Source organism: Mixophyes fleayi, chromosome 11, assembly GCF_038048845.1.
Source record: "Mixophyes fleayi isolate aMixFle1 chromosome 11, aMixFle1.hap1, whole genome shotgun sequence".
NCBI lineage: Eukaryota > Metazoa > Chordata > Amphibia > Anura > Limnodynastidae > Mixophyes > Mixophyes fleayi.
In genome coordinates, this window is record NC_134412.1 from 94,541,621 (window position 1) to 94,555,743 (window position 14,123).

Below are 14,123 nucleotides of genomic sequence, written 5' to 3' on the forward strand. Positions count from 1 at the left end.
GCAATATACTGACAGTAGTATTACATGACACACGTGATATAGGAGCACTATACTGACAGTAGTATTACATGACACACGTGATATAGGAGCAATATACTGACAGTAGTATTACATGACACACGTGATATAGGAGCAATATACTGACAGTAGTATTACATGACACACGTGATGTAGGAGCAATATACTGACAGTAGTATTACATGACACACGTGATGTAGGAGCACTATACTGACAGTTGTATTACATGACACACATGATGTAGGAGCACTATACTGACAGTAGTATTACATGACACACGTGATGTAGGAGCACTATACTGACAGTAGTATTACATGACACACGTGATATAAGAGCACTATACTGACAGTAGTATTACATGACACACGTGATATAGGAGCACTATACTGACAGTAGTATTACATGACACACGTGATATAGGAGCAATATACTGACAGTAGTATTACATGACACACGTGATATAGGTGCAATATACTGACAGTAGTATTACATGACACACATGATGTAGGAGCACTATACTGACAGTGGTATTACATGACACACATGGTGTAGGAGCAATATACTGACAGTGGTATTACATGACACACGTGATATAAGAGCAATATACTGACAGTGGTATTACATGACACACGTGATATAGGTGCAATATACTGACAGTAGTATTACATGACACACGTGATATAGGAGCAATATACTGACAGTAGTATTACATGACACACGTGATATAGGAGCAATATACTGACAGTAATATTACATGACACACGTGATGTAGGAGCACTATACTGACAGTAGTATTACATGACACACGTGATGTAGGAGCACTATACTGACAGTAGTATTACATGACACACGTGATGTAGGAGCACTATACTGACAGTAGTATTACATGACACACGTGATATAGGAGCACTATACTGACAGTTGTATTACATGACACACGTGATATAGGAGCACTATACTGACAGTGGTATTACATGACACGTGATATAGGAGCAATATACTGACAGTAGTATTACATGACACACGTGATATAGGAGCAATATACTGACAGTAGTATTACATGACACACGTGATATAGGAGCAATATACTGACAGTAGTATTACATGACACACGTGATATAGGAGCAATATACTGACAGTAGTATTACATGACACACGTGATATAGGAGCACTATGACAGATAGTTGGGTGTTACATGTATTCTCGTGTGATACAAGCGACGGGGGATACGTATGTGCGTCACTGTCAGGGCGGATCGCAGAGCTGGCGCCAGAGAAGGATTCATATTTGGGTGTTTGGACAGTCATGTATATAATAAAGTGATTTCACCTGTAATATATAATACAGCGCTGGGGAACCGGTCGGTCCTTTATAACTACTGCAACAATTCCACTCAAACCACAGAAATTTCACATGTAGAATTTCATGAATGTTTTTAACATTGTTATTATATTCTGTATTAGTGGTTTGAGAATATTGTGTTTCCATGGGAACCTCACAGTCTGTCAGCTCTCCAGGAGATGTCAGTTTCAGCCTTTCTGACAGAGGATTTCAGGTTCTTGCGTCTTCCGGAGGAAAATATCTCTAGAAACTGCGCCAAACGCTCTCTCTCTATAACCTGATGGCTGCCGGCTCGGTCACTGAACTCTGCCTATAAATAGTTTTTATTTCATTACAGGTCCTTTCATACAAAATAAACTAACTAAAGGATATATCTGTCATTTTCCCATGTTCATAGTCAAAAATAATAGAGCAACGCAGATAAAAGTGCGACTTATTTATATACCACAAAACTTGCAAGATTTTTAAAATCCTCTCATTTAAAGTTAGTATAACGCACAATACACTTATGTCGTTCAGGAGATTTCTCATTGGATCTGAAGAAAGAAAAGACCTGAGGTATTCTCCACCTTCAGATGACTTTAATGTAATGTCTTGCGTGCACCCTCCTGCGACCTGTACAAGATGCATTAGTTTATCTTTGAGGCTGTCTTTTATCCAGTTATATCATCTGAACGAGTTATTCATCACCATTTCCACTGGTTACAACCACTGGCACCAACAGTAACGCAGCCCTGATGATGTAAATACGTGTCTGAAAATCAGAAGGATAAAGAACATATGTACTTAAAGTTGCAGGAGGGCGTTACAAACCCATAAATTAAAGCCACATGTTAGTAATGTGAACATTCAGGCTGTGCCAATAACACAACACACACAGACATCATTGTGGAGCACATGCCGGCATTACTGGTATATGACAGGTAATAATTTAAGTGAATAGAGAGTAATGCGAGTGCAGTATTATTACCAGCCCCAACCGGCGTTTACAGCACAGAAACAAATTTATAACCACAGTGACTTATTTCTGTTATTCTGCAATTAAAGTGAATTATTCCGGTGGGAGTTGTATTTAAATGGAGCAAGATATAAATCAGCGAGATGCTTCTTGTTGGTGTAAGGACACAAACAGCGCAGAAAGCGTTTCCTCTGGGGAGAACAATAGTACAGAACGTGACAGGTGACAATAGGACTGATACTAGTGACAAATCTCTGCAGGCACAATGCAGCCACTAACTGGCTGATGGGGGCAGCTAGACCAGGAGGGAGGGGGGTATAGGGGCATTGAGAGCTAAATCACATCTGGGATCAGTGTGCGGGTAACAGCCGGTTGGCCGTGTTTATTATGGGGCTAATCCCTACAGCACAGATTCTGACATTTTCCTAGTGCAGTTTTGACCAGGTTAAGCATTGAGTGGTTGCCATGGGTTACAGTATATTTGTATGTACAGCACCATGGGACAGGTTTTTGAATAGAGGAGCAAAAAAAAAAAAGGGTGGTGTTGCCCGTAGCAACTAATCTGATGTTTGCTAACAGTTCTTAACCTGTGCTAGGAAAAAAGATTAAGAAAACAACTTTTGCCTTTGTATCACTTTTCAGAAATGTCCCGATGGGTGTGAGAATCTTCCTGGACAGTTTCGTCCAACAGCGACGACACCACAATATCATAAGATGGATAGAAGAAATGTGAGGGTACTTACAGGGGTGCCGAGAGGGGGCTGGTAACAATACTGGGGACCCCATTCACCCATCCATGGCTCTGTAGTATAGAAATAGGATGTGTGACTTTGTACCAAATGCTTCCTATTGGTCCATGTGATTAAACCATACTTGCCAACTCTCCCGGAATGTCCGGGAGACTCCCGCATTTTGTGAGAGTCTCCCGGACTCCCGGGCGAGTGTGGCAATCTCCCGAATTCTGCCCACTTCACTAGGAAGTGCCCCACTTCCTAGTGAAGTGGGCAGAATTAGATCCCAAACGCCGCGATTCCCGGTGAATCGCGGCGTTTGGCCCCGCCCCCGCTGTCAAATGACGCAATTTGCGTCATGACGTCACAGGGGGCGGGGCCGAAATGACGCGATTTCGGCCACCCCGCCCCTTCACGCCCCCCTCCACTGGCTGGCTCCCGGAAGGGAGCTGAAGAAAGTAGGTAAGTATGGATTAAACCACCTGCAAAGCACCAGCTTTTCCCAAATCTGCGCTCTTTGCAACGGTTGCCTGTGTAGCCTGGGGGGGGGGGAGGGGGGGGGGGAGGGAGGGGGGGGGGGGGGGGAGGGAGGGGGGGGGGGGGGGAGGGGGGGGAGGGGGGGGGGAGGGGGGGGGGAGAGGGGGGGGGGAGGGGGGGGGGGAGGGGGGGGGGAGGGGGGGGAGGGGAGGGGAGGGGAGGGGGGGGGGAGGGGAGGGGAGGGGAGGGGGGGGGGAGGGGAGGGGAGGGGAGGGGAGGGGAGGGGAGGGGAGGGGAGGGGAGGGGAGGGGCAAGGACCCGCCTCATTGGGGCCCAGGATATTAATAAACAGTAAGGACAATGCTGGCAGAAGCTAATCGGATGGTCACCTAGCTAGATATACGGCCACTACCAGTCTCTGGGGACAGTTATGAAAACTGGTGCGTTTAACTCTGCAAGAAAGATGCTACTGGACGTCTTTATACAAAATGTAAACCTCATTACTGCAGTTTCTTGTGCAACAATAATATATAAATAAATATATATATCTCCACCATTGTCTCAAGAACTCGCTATTGTTCCACAGTTTCATTTTCACCTGTTCTTGTGGTGCCCTATAAATAAATTATTAGTTATAATAATAATAATAACAAAAACAACTGCACTGACATTCCTGGTTGCAGGCTATATACACATTCCCAGCCACAGAGTTCAAGACTCAAATTAACCGATTATCATCAGGGCTGATTTTTCCCATTTTCCTTACAGGTTGGTCCAGATAGAGTGTCAGCTCTGCTTTCCTCATATCACTTACAGTCATTGTTAGATTATGGACAATGTACAAAAGCTGCAAACCAGAAACATTAAGTCACAGCGCCCCCTGCTGTCCGTCCTTATTAGTGTCCCAGAACAAAGCACCAGTAATGATTCACGTGTGATGTGCGAGATGATTTTTCTTTTTCTTTAAATATATTATGCAATTCCCTTTCTCCGCAACCTCCAGGGATTTCAGCCTCATTTAGTGCACATTTCTATTTTTTCCAGCCTGGTCTGAAATTCTCTAAAACATTTTATTTAAACTCTTCTGAAAAAAACATAAAAAAGGTAGATTTGGGCTGCGCAGAAAAAAGACCGATACTGAAGTCAGATTGTGATGAGCTCAAAGGGGCCAACATCAGATCAACTCAGGGGTGAAAAATGACAGCAACCAAGGGGTTAAAACAATCTGACAATCAATGTGGTGTTCAGTTATCACATCCATAGGTGCTACCCTGACGATTGTAAGATGGCGACGTCTCAGTGCACTCCTCTGTGCTGCTGTGACACCATACGCTACACAAGGGGGCGCCCCTGCATGTTTCCCCTGGGGAGCAGTACACTGATGTTAGGTGGTTACAGGACCCGGATTACCTTTACCCTCTCTTCACCATATCTAAGGGAGTACTGCCGGTTATAGTACTGTTATCACCAGCGGTAGTCTCCGCTGGCGGGAAGATTCGCCCGGTCTAGGCTACAGAAAAAGGATCACTGAGGTACCGCCACAATCGGCTAGTCTGGTTATATCATCATCATCATCTATGTAGTGCCACTGATTCCGCAGCGCTGTACAGAGAACTCACTCACATCAGTCCCTGCCCCATTGGGGCTCACAGTCTAAATTCCCTAACACACAGAGAGAGAGAGAGAGAGGGAGAGAGACAGACTAGGGTCAATTTTGATAGCAGCCAATTAACCTACTAGTCATATAAGAGCAGATCCCCCCAGACCGGCCCGGCACAACGTTTCGCTAACCCTTATCGCTCCTCCGTTGCTCTGCGATATTTTATTGATAGTGACAACCAAGTTTTGACCACAAATACAGATTATTTCATGTGTATTAATTACAGTGAGTTATCTTCTAAGTGGAACTTTTATAAACCCCTTTGTTTTCCTCTGTAACTTCACTGCCACCTGGTGGACAATTAGTGCAATGGCTGGTGAATGGGAGAAGTCACATCGATCCAAGGGGCAGATTCAATTGTCCATGATGTTCCTAAGAATACCGTAGACGCGCTTTTTAACAAGTATCGCCGCTAGCCTGCTGTCGCCATCTCAAGTTTAGGATGGTGACAGCAGGGTCTTTACATACAGAAAAAATACTACATTTATGTAAATAAAACATTTTCTTTGGCTTAACTTAAAAATATATATATATTTCCTTATTTAAAAAAGGGTCTTTTTGGAATTCTTCTGTAATGAAAGCTCAGGACGGTGATCTCACAAACCCAAAAGTGCACAAAAATGTGCAAAAATGGTGTTCTCCACAAAAGAGGAAATTCAGGGGTTCTGGGCGGAAGGAGCCTGTCGGACACACATCCTCTCCCTGGATCTTGGGGCTTGGAGCCCATAAGGGCCCCCACACTCCACCATCCGTTAAAATACGGCCCCAGCCCTCAGCTGGTCTTAGAACAAGTTCTGGCCCCACCAGACGTTCGGGCACGAGAAGCGAGTGCAGACACAACAGAAGAGACTAGTGCAAAGATGCAAAACCAGGCTCCTTTCCCGGCACCCCCCAGCTGCCACTCAGGGGGGCAATAAGCTTTCTTGCAGCCAGTAATGCAGCTCTGCATTACACCACTTAATCTTAGCCAAAAGGCATTTGCCTGATCTTCTTAGAATAGGATATTGGTGAGGAGCTGGTGAAGCTGTGTGTCTGTTGTACAGAACCCGCTGCTACAGTGGTGATAGCACCTTTATCACCGGGAGTTACCCCCATGGGTGGTAAGAGTAGATGGGTCTCACCGATCCTCTCTCTAGGAATTGTGAAACGTGTAATTGTCCCCCCAGAAGAAAGTCAGCGGTCACCCTAGAAGAACGACACGTATGTGCTGGGAACGTAGATAACCGGCATGAACATTAATGCTTGTGAGCTTTTATCACATTTTCCACACTCCTTATGTGAGTAGCGCGCGGCAACGTGGGAGAAATAAGTAATGACGCACTTTAAAATGTTACGGCAGCTTTAATATTTTGGATCATCATGGTGGAAACAAGCTCATAAAAATCATTTATCATCATCATCATTTATTTATATAGCGCCACTAAGTCTGCAGCGCTGTACAGAGAACTCACTGACATCAGTCCCTGTCCCATTGGAGCTTACAGTCTAAATTCCCTAACATACATAAATTCCCTAACATACACACACAGACAAAGAGAGAGAATTAACCTACCAGTATGTTTTTGGAGTGTGGGAGGAAACCGGAGCACCCGGAGGAAACCCACACATACACGGGGAGAACATACAAACTCCGCACAGATAAGGCCATGGTTGGGAATTGAACTCATGACCCCAGTGCTGTGAGGCAGAAGTGCTAACTACTGAGCCACCATGCTGCCCATTTATCCCGTCCTCTAGGCGGCTATCAAGCATTAGCAGCTGAAAAGCGCATTAACGCTTAAGTTCTTAATTAATTCTCGCCATTCATTTGCTACAAACAGAGACACGCTCTATATGGAGCACTGTTATAAGGCTAACAAATTATTATTCTCTGCTACACAAACAGCGTGATGTCTCTCTCTAGGGGACATTCTGCGCAAAATTTTCAACAGTAAGTGGAAATTAATTTAAACCTACAAGGGCGTAATTGTAGCCATAGCCAACCATGTGACCAACTATACCCATACAATCCATGTGCCGTGGAGCCCAGCAGCACCGGGGCCCCAGGAAATCGCAGAGTGCATATTGGGGGGCACTTAGAAGTTTGGTGAAATGTCTTCACTACATTATGTCTGAGTGCAGAGAGCATTTCTACATTTACATATTTTATCTGCATATTTTTACATAGATGGCTGAGCTGTTATTATAAAGGCCCCTGGTGTGCTGATTTCTGCAGGTACATATGGAATGGTGCAGCGTATAATATCATTATTTGCCGTATTAATTACAAAGTGATATTAAAACATTTTTGTAGCTAATTAATGTAGCCACAAAGAATGGATTTAATTTCCCCGGTGACTGCATGTTTCATATTAATGAATGCTCAGAGCGGACGAGAGACTGCGGAGTGCAGGCGGACTGTGCATGCTGATGTCCTGGGTCTACACTACGGTCCCTGCTGCCACCTGGTGGACGATGTTATAACTACAGAACAGATAGAATGATTCGTAATCATCCATCCAGAATAAATGTTTCACACATAGAAATCGTACTTTCCAATGACCTAAGCATGGATTTACCCATTTAAACAAAATAAAAATATATTGACACTGTGATAATTTGCTGCATGTCATGTCTTTATTCTGCAAACATTGCATACATTATAAATATGCATGTTGTACCAGGGACATGTTGGGGCATTTAAAATGTCAGGAAGCCCCCCCAATCCTGTAAACAAAGGTATCTATCTGCAGGGATTTAGACAATGCTGTGATACAGTAACTTCTACAATGGAATCTTAAGTAACAAGATATTTAGTAAGGTTTTAGACAAACAGTCCCTTGTATGAATGGCGCTGTGTGATGCCATGTACTGAACTGTGTGTTATTGCGTCTGTTCGTATGTGAGTGTGCATGGCTTAGTGCAGGGGAGCCAGATGTGCAGCTGGGGGAACGCACATTTAGGAGGTGTCCCCAATTTAGCTGGTCTCCTCAGAGTCTCTACCTTAAGATTACCGGGTTGTTACATGTCCATGGTAAGGGGTGTAGATTGGGTGTTGGCCTATAATGTCACTGGGCACCTGCCAGACACACATTACACAAGAAAGAGAGTTTATACACAAATGCCAATGAAAAGATCTTCACATGTATCCCATGATATGGAGACAACCCCAATCTTCTCTTATTTCTACAAAAATCCTAGAAAATTATAAATAAGGATTAAATAAATAAAAGAAAATATAGCACTTAAAACGGGAAATTCAAAATCGATCAGTAAGAATTTCAAACAATGTTTTTCCTCTTTCTGTAATGTGCGATGAGAAGGTTACAGGTGTCTACATGGAGGTATTCACCGATGTGGACAGTGTTCTTGTGGTCATGTACAAGATAGTAAATTAGGAATATTTGTGCAAACTTAAATGCACGGCTTTCATTCTGGTTGGGAAGTATCTGCAGTACAGAAACATAATATATAGTTTGTGCAGATCAGGGACAAATGCAGGAATTGTAGAGAGGGGTTTCCATGCTACGCTGTCAGTGGGCGTGACCAGCATGCATGGGGGCGTGGCTATAATATTTATCAGTGCTTGGCTGCTCTCCAACTGTTCCTATCCACATCATGTACCCAGGCAATTCTTACCCCCATCATATACACGGGGCAAGCCACCTCAAGCATACAGTGCCCCATGCTGGGAAGGGGTTTCCAGACACTAGGAAACCCCACCTCGGTTTGCCTATGCAGATGGTACATTCCATGCACCTCTGTGCTGATGCCTCATTGAGAAGTGACCAGAAACTCAGAGATCACTGATCTGTATATGGAGAGTAGAGGACGCTGTAGTATCACCACCGTGCACCCCGTTAATCACCAGCTCCTCTACATGCAATGATCTGTATCAGACGTTCCATCTGACCTATGATCACCTGTCAAAATTCCAAAGGAGGAGAGATATATTTAAATAACACTTACGAACACAAACCAAAAAATATTTTTTCTGTACATTTTATCTCTTTAAAAATCCCATAATTTCTGAGATTTGTTTTTAAAGCTCACCATCCACCTACGCACAGTGATATCATGAGCTCCTAGTGAATATATAGGCTGCATGCTCATGAATAGAGGTACCGCATATCAATTCTCAGGCCGGTTCCACAAATTGGAACTAAGATTCAAAAGTTCCCCATTGTTACTCGAATTTTAGATCGTTTAAAAATATTAAATTCAAGAACGTTGAATAGGTTGTACCCCGTTCAAGCGGTTTCACACAGGACTGACCAGGTCTCCACATGTGCAACGGATTTAACATGTTCAAGCTAAATTGGACACAGTCTAGAGGCTTTTAATTATGAACGGTGACTTTTAAATATAGTTGTGCTGGAGTTTTTTTATTACATAAAAATATTGAACAGTGTTTTAAAGGCCCCCAAAAGTGATGCATATGAACCTCCAACTTGATTGGAGAACAACAACTCGAGCTGCAGATTTGAACTGAGGTCTATTGACAATTGTACCATGCACATCGAATTGATGATCTAATTTAAAGCTAGTTTGAAATGTTCGAGCACCTCTAGTCATGACTGTCCGCCTCTGGTGTGTGTGGGGGACTGGCCAACTTTATCACTGCCAATATTATGTGATTTCTGTAAGGAAGGTAAAGCCATATTTACAGTCAGCAGGAGTACAGTACAATATAGGAATTGAGTGTAGAGACAGGCGTCTTCTTACAGGCTGCCACAAGATGGCCCTGTTGGGCTTATTTAGTGAAAATATTTATGCACACTTCTCAGGTTGGTGTGTTTCAGGGGCAAAATTAAAATATTTGCCATAATAATGTAATTTATGCAGTGGTTTTCTCCCAATAGGACCTTACACACTCTACATTTGTAAAACACATGATACAAATACATATAAAAGATTTGGAGGCCTATTTATCACACACATTTTTTCATTAAAAACCCCCTTTAACCACATATTAAAGTATCTAATTTCTGATTAGGGCATCGTGCTTTCCCTGTCTCATCGAATGCAAAAGCCACCCACATAGGTTTCTATGCTATTGCACCATTTAACATCAAAGATTTTTGGAATTTGTGCCCGATAGCTAACACCAGCTATAGCTGACATTACCCATTGAAGCCTATGGGGAGAGCATTGCGGTAGAGGGATCTTCGGATCCCTCTACCCATCTTACGGGTCTCCCCTCCGGTGGCCCCTTTCTGATAGCGACCATTGAGGACATAGGAGAGGGGTCTGTGCAGGAACAGCAGTTTTTCGTGACTGCTGTCCCTAGTAAAGATTTTTAATAAATAGTCACGATATTTCATTCCTTTGTTTTCAATAAGGATTGAAATTAATCGTGTTTAAAAGGCGGTTGATAACAAATATTACAGAATAAAATAGGGGAGAGCTAAGTGTTGGGTATTGGTGCATTAATCAATGATTTTTGAAGATTCCTAGAGCCCCAAATGAAGTATGGGGGATTCAGACACTGCACCAAGTACCCAGCAGGATAGTGTTTTCAATGCAAATAAACCAATCTTGATACAGATTTGTGCCACTTAATAGGCAGCCGGTGATGGGAAAGGAGAAGAAGTGTTATGTGGTAGAACAGAGTGGGTTAACGATTAAACCACAAATGAAAGAGCATTTTAGTCTAATGTGTCATTTTTGCAGACTGTTAAACATGGAACTAAAAACTGTAAACTGCAGATGCAAAGTTAAAGAAGGGTTCACAGAAGTCCACAAACCGAAAAAAGCGTACCCTGATTTCTTGCCCTAATTCTGTTCTCTTTTGGCCACCTGTGGGAATACGGTTGGTAACAGCCCGGCTGCTGCATTCTGAGCTAGCTGCACATGGAGTAACTATGTTCTGTGAGACGCAGGTAAGCGCATTGTCCAGCAAATTAAATTACATAAATGTGTCCTGGTGTTAGGAACTTCACCACCATCTAGGTCCATACACAACTGTGGTGAGAAGATCCCCAGACTACACCCAGAAGGTGTGAGAAGAGGAAGAGATCATGTTTCGGTTCCGGATTAAATAAACTTCATCAGGACTTTCTGAGAGCAGTTTGTGATCCTTCTCTCTGTGTCCCACCAGTGAGTAAAGACTAGACCCAAGTACGGACCGCGCCAGCCACAGAGATAATTCAGGAGGAGGATTACGATGGAACAAGCGCCTCAGCCTCCTGCCACCAGGAGAGAAATAATCCCCAGGACTGTATCACTGCTAGGTCGCCCTCACTGGAATGGATCACAAGTGCCATGGGTTGACATGTTGACAATTGGGTAGCAACAACTTTCTCAATAACTTTCTTAGAAAGAGAAGGATTGATACTGTGGCTTGTCACGCTGTTTGGGTCTAAGGAAAGTTATCTAGAAGAGATCTTGCAGTGGCTTTTTTCAGTGGTCAGGAAGGACACCAGTCTACGATGAGCACTGGTCTAGGAGGATTGAGAGAGCATTTGGACAAATACCAAACCCATTAGATAAATACAACCTACTCGGCTGGGTCCACATTACAAGTGGTGGGACACTAATGGGTAATCTTGACAATATCTCCTATATCCAGGGGGTTGAAGTTAGTCCAAGCGGCCATATAACCCACATATGCTGGAATCTTGGTATGTATTTGGTGGCCGGCTACGTCTTTCTATCGTTCGGAACGTCTGAGCTGGTCTGTGGCCTGCTGCTATAATGTCACTTGTCAGGAACGTGGACTTCTTGTGGGCGATTGTGGACTGGAAAATATAAACCTTCCATACAACTCAGAAACCCCATTTTATCACGCCTCTGGAATATGTGGACTATTGAGAAAATAGCATCATGAAAGTTGCTATTTTTAAATACATAGTGAACACTCTGTGCCTTAGAGACAACACTATCAATTAATTGTATATAATGCACACAGTGAAATGTTACTGGGATGACTTCAGCAGTTTTCCTGTGTATGGACACTTACTCCAAAAACAGTACAGTTACTTTTTTAGTAATGTATTATACAAAACAGAAAGTAACTGTTCCCTCTGTAAAATGATGCTAAAGGATAATTTATTTCGAATCTGGCGACAGTGTTAAGCTACATTAACACAATAAGAGGAGTTAGGTGGGATCACCAAGTTACTCTCTATGGAATCTATGTCTGTCCACATACAGACTCAGCCTGTTACACCCTTGTTAGGGCTCCTCAGTGCAGGATAAGATTTTCTTTTTGGCAAGCGAGACAAGCTAATTGAAATAATTGAAGTCAGGGCGACTTTTAAACTACACCCAAAGAACATTATACAAATAAGAAAATCCTGATTGCGAAGGACAGACGTCTGGATAATGACATTTCAATGGCAGCCATTGCTGTCATTGTTCTGTGCATTCAAAGCATGAGACTGAAACATTAAAAAGTAAGTTTGGGGGTAGTTTAACACTAAGTATACACAACTGGTGAACCCTACTGAAATCTGGCAAAATTAAAACATCTTAACAAATTAAACATCTTTAAAAACAGAAGGAGACTAAATCTGTCCTCTGAGAGCTTGTAACGTATAACAAATAGATTAAAATACGGACGATATAACAAAGATGTAAGAACACATGATCTCTGCACCCAGGAATAAACAGGCACACAATGCTCAGAGAGGGGAAATGTTCAATTTTTTTCCCATCTAAAAGATGAAGCTGTACGAGCGACACTGTACAGATTGCTTCCTATCGATCGCTCCGCTCAGTTATCTTTCTGTCGTGTTTCTTCTGTCAGACAATAAATGAAACCTTTGGCTCGGTGGGAACAATGGTGAATATGGATTATTAGTGTCTCATCCCTGTGTGAGCTGGCTGCACAATCAGATAGCGGGACTGGAGGTGCCTTTGATATGGGGGGGTGCCGCTATTTGATGTCTATCACTGGAGCGGGCATGATGGGATTTCTTTTAGGGTGACTGGAACTGAACAAACACACAGAATGTGGCTGGCGTTATATTCCCTGGACCAGCTATTAAATGTAATCATTGCTCTATAATACTCTTCTATATACTGTTGTCTGCTGGAAGCAGCCCGGGGTTGACAATTGACAGTTGTCGGCTTCATGAAAGAACCAGTTGGTGCCAAATAGCTGTGGACAAGTGTCAGGGTGAATAGATCAGAAAGAGAGAGAATGGATCAACACAAAATATCTGTCCCCATAATATTTGTTTGTCCGCACTTGCAGAGAAACTTGCAGGGTGTTGGATGAATACAGCATTATAGAGAACATGACCAATCCTGTAGATATATACACACACACAAGGCTCTGTACAGAATAAGCACAGGTCTCATTCTGTACATCCTCTTTAGATTGTAAGCTCTGATAGACAGGGTCCTCTCCCTTTCATTGCACGCTGTACATCTAAATTGTTAATATGTTGCTCTATATAAAGTGTAATATCAATATACAGACATCGGTTCCTCATGCAAGAGGCGACTCGACAGATTAAACAATGTGAAGTCTAGGCCCCCGGGCTCAGAAGAACACAATAATTACATCTTGATGGATTCTAATTACTCACGCTGCCGCAGTGAGTTATTTTAAAAGGACTCGTCCACAAACTTTTACAGATCGATTTAACAGTAAAAAGACAAATATGTTTCTTTGATGCTTTTAATTATAGGACACTGTCTGTTATTATTGTTACATCAATAAAATGTCAGGTTAACATTTTCCTGTCTGGGTTATTGATTTGCTATTTGAGTCGCTGTGTTCAGGACGCAGTGCGCCGACAGGAGCAGCAACATCTGACTTTGTGATAACTCTCGCTCCATTCACTCATAACGCTGCACTAAGGGGGCTATTTATCTCCTGCACTAGGAAAATTACTGTTTTAATCCACAGTCATAATACTCAATGGGGACTGCGGTCTGGGCAACTTTATAAAGCTTTGAAAAGCTTAGCTTTCCAGAGATTGACCCCGACGGCTAAGGACATCTGAAG

The 14,123-nt window shown here is 43.0% G+C and overlaps 1 protein-coding gene across 3 annotated transcripts in view; it reads right to left on the reverse strand.

The window, feature by feature from the left end:
• Nucleotides 1-14,123, reverse strand: part of ROBO3 (roundabout guidance receptor 3) — a 384,723-nt gene that overhangs the window by 162,834 nt on the left and 207,766 nt on the right. The window lies entirely within an intron of this gene.